The sequence below is a fragment of the Calliphora vicina genome, chromosome 1 (assembly GCF_958450345.1).
Source record: "Calliphora vicina chromosome 1, idCalVici1.1, whole genome shotgun sequence".
NCBI classification, from domain to species: domain Eukaryota; kingdom Metazoa; phylum Arthropoda; class Insecta; order Diptera; family Calliphoridae; genus Calliphora; species Calliphora vicina.
Window position 1 is genome coordinate 138,379,425 of NC_088780.1, and position 6,277 is coordinate 138,385,701.

The window sequence follows — 6,277 nt, forward strand, 5'->3', positions numbered from 1 at the left end:
AATTTTGGAAAAAATTTATAAAAAAGAAGTAGATATTATGGCCGGTCAAGACCGACCATATAAATATTTTTCTTTTAAAATTTCAGTAATTTATTTTCGTGAATAATTTTCGAAACAGAGCCTTATATGGCAGCTATGACTAATTATGAACCGATCGCCATTAAATTAGGTCGTGGGATTTATAGCTACGTGAATTTTATGTGTATACTAAAATTTTTAAAAGATTTATAATCGTTAAAGTGATTATCGGAAACAGGCCTTATATGGGAGCTATGATTAATGGACTGGTCATCATAAAATTAGGTGACATGATTTCCGTATATATAGAACCTATTTGGAGTGAAATTTGTATGGATACTTGAGTTTACTGAAAGTGATTCTGAGTCGATATGTATAATTTAAGGTGAATGTAGGGTCAATATTTTTTTACGTTACAAACATCTGCACAAACGCAATATACCCTCCGCACTATGGTGGTGTAGGGTATAAATACACCTGTTGTGTGATGGATGATGATATATATGTATTGGCAGACTTTTCACAACTACCGGGTCAAGATTTGTATGTGCCTGATGGACGAGGTATTAGTCAAGAATAATACCGGACAAAAAAACAAACAAAATTTCCCAAGAAGATTCTTATTTGCAGTTGTTGCAAAAGAAGCGACATAACACTATGGAAAAAGGTCCTTGAGTGGTATTCAAACAATAATATAAATTTTGTACCACAGGAGATAAATCCACTGTCCAGAAGTTCGACCTGTGGAAAGGTATTGGGTTCTTGTAAACAAAATAATTAAATAACACAGGCACCCAGAGCATGTCCAATATTACGCCTAAGTGGACCAACCTTTAAAAAAGTAACGGCAACAAAATCTTTAATGGGAGGATTTCTGGAAAAAGTGGATAAATTTATAAATAGCGAGTAATATGCCAATATTTTAATGTTTAATGAATTTGTATAATATTTGAGAATTTTTATATTGAACGATTAAGTTTTATTCAATTTAATAAAAGTATACATTTTTTTGGCTCCCTCTTTATACGAGAAAGAAAATAAACCGAAATCTTAGGTTAGTAATCTTTCACGTCTTGATATATGACAACGATCAAAATTAGAGTTAAATGAAAGCTTGCCACGTTTGTTCATAATCGACCATAAACGTTATCATGTAATAACTTAAAAGTCTATATAATGAGGATTCGAAAAAAAAATTATTTTCCACTAGGACAATGCAAGTATCATACTGCATATATGCGCAGTATCCAAGCCAAAAAACAATGAGTTAGGGTACGAATTATGCTTCCTCATCCAACCTATTTTGCACCGAGTGACTATTTCATGGACATATTTACCAGCACTGGTAATTTAAGGACTTACAATATCAAAATATTCTTAAATATTTCACATTACATTTCGAATTTGAAAGTATTGAACCCAAATACAAATTTTAAAATCGAAACATTTGGGGGATTCAAACGGTCTGCTATTAGGTCGTATTGTCATAATGTCCTAAAATATTATTTTAGTGTAAACACATTTTTGTTGTGTTTCAAACAAAAAAGTTCTAAACTAATAAGACTTTTTGAACTAAGTTTATAGATTTGTCATAAAATAACACTTTTTTTGTTTGCAGCACAACAAAAAACTAAAATAATGTTTTAGGACATTATGACAATATGACCTAATAGCAGATCGTTTGAATCCCTCAATTATTTTTTTAAGTACTTAAATCGAATGTTTTTATGTAATAGGAAGATTCTGATACTTTTAGTTAAGAAAAATATTGGAATATTTAATAAAGTTTCCTGTAGAAAATAGACCTCAGCTCGATTGAATTCTAAAATTTGGTCCAGGTTCGATTTTTGTTGCTTCAAAAATCGAACGACTATATCTGATACATATCGATACGAACAAAACTGAGAATTTTTAACTATAATTGCAAATTTAACTTCACAACTCGCAATTCCTTATCACAATCATAGATTTCAAGAACCGATTTTTTTCTTTCGATTTAGCATAAAGGCATCAACACATAAATAGTTTGAGGTTGTGTATTTTATAACTAGAGGAATTTTTGTTATTTTGATAATTTGTTATGAACAAAATCACTGAGTCGTAGAAAATGTAAACAAATGTAATGAAAACAATAGTAAATATTTGCTCATCTACATGTTTATGTACTTTATTATTAAAGAAATATAAACACAGAAGGAAAATAATTGCATATTTTGTTGTTATTGCTCTTGATAATATGGCTGTTGATGTTGTCAATGATATTATTGTTGCAAAAATAAATTATAACAAATATTAAATTCTGCACGAATTTAAGAAGATATTAGGCGAACCCACATAAAATTGTAGATAATCTCAAGTAAAATTCATTCTAAGAATCTGAATCTTAAAATGTTAGTTCTGGCGTCAGTATTGAGTGAGCTGGATTAAAAGATAATTTCCAGGATTTTTATGATTTTGTTTATTATTCTCGCTAAGAAAACGAATTTTAGTGAAAAGACTTTACGAAGCATTTTCAATGATATGTCAGATGATGTGTAAATATGAAAATATTCAAACTTTTGTAATTTTTAAAATTAAATTTAATATTTATTAACAGAAACCACTATTGAATATATAGATTTTTTTTTGCATGGTGCATTTTATTTCAGACGTAATATTTCATAGTTGTTTTAGTTTTCCAAAAAATATAGTAACTTGCAACCACTACCTGCGCATATACCGACGAATTCATTCTAGTTCTAGATAATGCGAGTTTAACATTTCGAAGCAACACATTCCACATCATTGATGAAGAACTATTAAAATTAATTTTAAAGAAAATATCCTTACTCAGATCTCCCCAGTTATTAATAAGATCATTGAATCCAACAACAATAAATTAATTTTCATAAAAAAAATTTGTTGCGATTTGTTATTTATAGCAAAGGCAAGACGAAACGTGAACACACAGAGAAAACAGATACGTGATAGCAACCAAATTTGTTGCAAATCGAATGATTCTGTCTTAGTGACCGAATTTTACAGTTGTGGATACAATATATTGGAAGGGGTAATTATATTTTGGTTGCCTCAACTGAAATTCTTCTTTATCAACTAAATTTCTGTTGTTAGAACTGAAAAATTCTATGTGTGCAACCGAATATTCGATTGACAACAAATTCGGTTGCTATCACGAATCTGTTTTCTCTGTGCAGGAACTAGAGCCGCTTGAATTCGAATGGTAAGTCGTTGTAAATCATCGGTATGCGTGAAATCAGTACGTCTTCGCCTTTGAATCTGCCACCGATGATTATTGCCTCAATTAAATTTTAAATTTGGTGAAAATTTGTTGATGGTCAATCTTGTTCCGTTGCATTATCGGTGATCCAACCTTCAATATTAATACATGTGGTGGCATTCCGGCTGGTTCCAATGAATTCAAATTGTTCATTACTGTGTCAATCGTTTTGGATTTCATTGTTTCGCTGGAAGTTTCAATTTAATTTGCATGTTGACATCATAATTTTTTGGTGCCAAAATTGCACTTTGCCACAGCCATTCCGAGTTTTTGTAGTTGGTTGTAATACTTGGGAATAACTTGTCGATAAAGGCTTGAATGTAAATTTGCATTTGGCAGAAGTTCATCAGGAACGAAATCTCATTTGCGGCGGGATCAATTAACATTTTTCCATTTCCTATTTTCAACAATTGTTTTGAGAATTGTTCTTTCTCTTTATCGAGTCATTCGGGGCGATTGGCTCCTAGCAGCTCTCGATGAAGATGCACTACAACTAGAGCGAAATTTTCAATCCTGAAACCCCGGGAATTCCCGGGAATTATTTTCCTTATTTTTATGTGATATTTTTTGAACATGACCATCTATAAAATATGATTAAAGCTCGTGAATTTTCAGGGCTGTCACAGAATTCTATTCCGATCGAAAGTTTAATTATTTGAGTATTTTGCTTTTTCACAAAGAGTACAACGAAAATGTTTGTAATAAAACCACCTTCCGTGGAATTGAAGTTTCTTTAATATTATTGGGATCTCTTCAAGTTTTAATTAAAATCTTTACTTAATTTTTGATTTAATAAGCAAAACATTGCCAATTGAAAGAAAATATTTATTTTTTGCGAATTAACAGTATTAATTGGAATATCACTAAGGTAGAATAAAATCTAATGGAAATTGAAGCCCCTCCGATACAAATGACAAATTGTATTGCTTTGTATATAACTAAAATTTGAAATCAAGTCAGTTTATATATTTATATTAAAATTTTGTTGGATTTTTAACGAAGTCTACATTCTAAAAATTTGTTTGCACAAAATTTATTTTTTTGACAAAAATCATCACTGAATCATCACCTTGAATGAAAAGGTCGATGAACATATAATATTTTTTTGATGTCACTGGCTTTATTATGTGAAAATTTTATTTTGCTGCATATGGTCAATTCCATACCATCGTACGTGACATTTGTACGCCTACACGCAGAGAAAAAATATAATTGCGCATAATATGGTTAATTTACGATTCACATGATTGTATCAACCATATATATGGTTACAATAAACAAATATATGTTTGTGGCAACCATATTTATGATGAATAATTTTATCATATATGTTGTTCTCAGATTATGATAAGCCTTAAGCCGAGAGCACCATAATATGATAAGTCCTATGAATGGTTGTCACAAACATATATTTGTTTATTGTAACCATATATATGGTTGATACAATAATGTGAATCGTAAATTAACGTAAATTAAAATTAATTAATATTATGGTTACCACAATCATGTAAATGGTTACTGTGACTATAATATTGTTAAAAATCTTGTAAATTGTTACTGTGACTATAATATAGTTAAAAAACTTGTAACAATATTGAAATGGTTACAGTAACCATGCCCAACCATATTTTTTCTCTGCGTGTATAGAGTGGAATAGATTTTGCAAAAATAAGAGTATCTGAAAAATAATTTGGTCTTTATGTTCCACTCAGAGACTACTATATTTTAAAATAATAAAAAGTTCTTTCAAAATATTGTTGTACAAAATATTGAGCGAAATAAGGGTACAGTAGTAATATGCGAACATTTTTGAATCGTGAGAGGCGTTAGGTTTTCTTTTAATTTCTTACACTAAACGAAATATTTTTCCTTTACAATCCGTTATATTTAAATAAAAACAATCTTTGAATGATTTTGATAATAAATAAAATTTAATATCGTACGTGACATACCGTACGTGACAGATTTTTCTCTTATAATAAAACAATATATATTCTGTAAATATATGTATACAAAAGCTAAAAAAGTGAATAGAAAATATAGATTTGGTTTCAAAAACACAATTTGACAATAGCAAAAAAACAATCAGAGTCAAGTTCATTTCCTACTACAAACTAATTGGGAGCCTAGTTTTCGCCCAAAACATACCTAAAATATTAAAAAATTAAATATAATCAGTTTAAACTATTATTTTTGTCTTTAAAATGTTGTAATATGATCTAAATACTTTCACATAGTAACATTTTATTATTTTCTTCTATTCAAATCATCTTGAAAAAAGTTTCTAGGGTTTTTGTATTTTCAGTCATGGTAGCGATTCTCGTGGAGTTACCCATATGTTTCCTTTGAGAGAAATATTGAAAAAAATCACAAAAAGCTTATAAAAAACATTTTTATCCATTGATACTACAGTTCATTAAATATTGATGCCAGGACAAAATTTTGGGAAAGGGTCTGCTTAAAAAAAAAATAAACCTTAATTTTAAATGGGAACATCGACATCCAATATTTCCTTCATACAAACGGGGCAACCCTACTCTACATATGTAATGAAACCCTTTTTGTTATTTTAAAGTAACAGAGGGGAGAATTAAGAAAATAAAATATTTTTGAAATATTTATAAATTAAGAAGTTCATAAAATTTCCAAAATACTATTTTATTACCACATACATATGTACATATTTAAAGCATTTAATTGCTGCTGAATGTGAACATTCCATTTCATGATTTACTTTTCAAGCTGTTTCTTTTTATAACATTACAAGAGTTAACTCATGTACTTAAAGGTATATAAATCTTGGAGATGTATTGAATTTCATCTTGCAGCTACAATATATTTTTTACAACAGTAAAAAGTTAAAAAATAAATGTTTTCCTCTTCAAAAAAAACTTAAATTAAATAGTTTGGACATTGCAGATCTAAATATCATGGCAATCATCACATCATTCATCATCGGTCTTTCTATTTTGTGCTTATTTT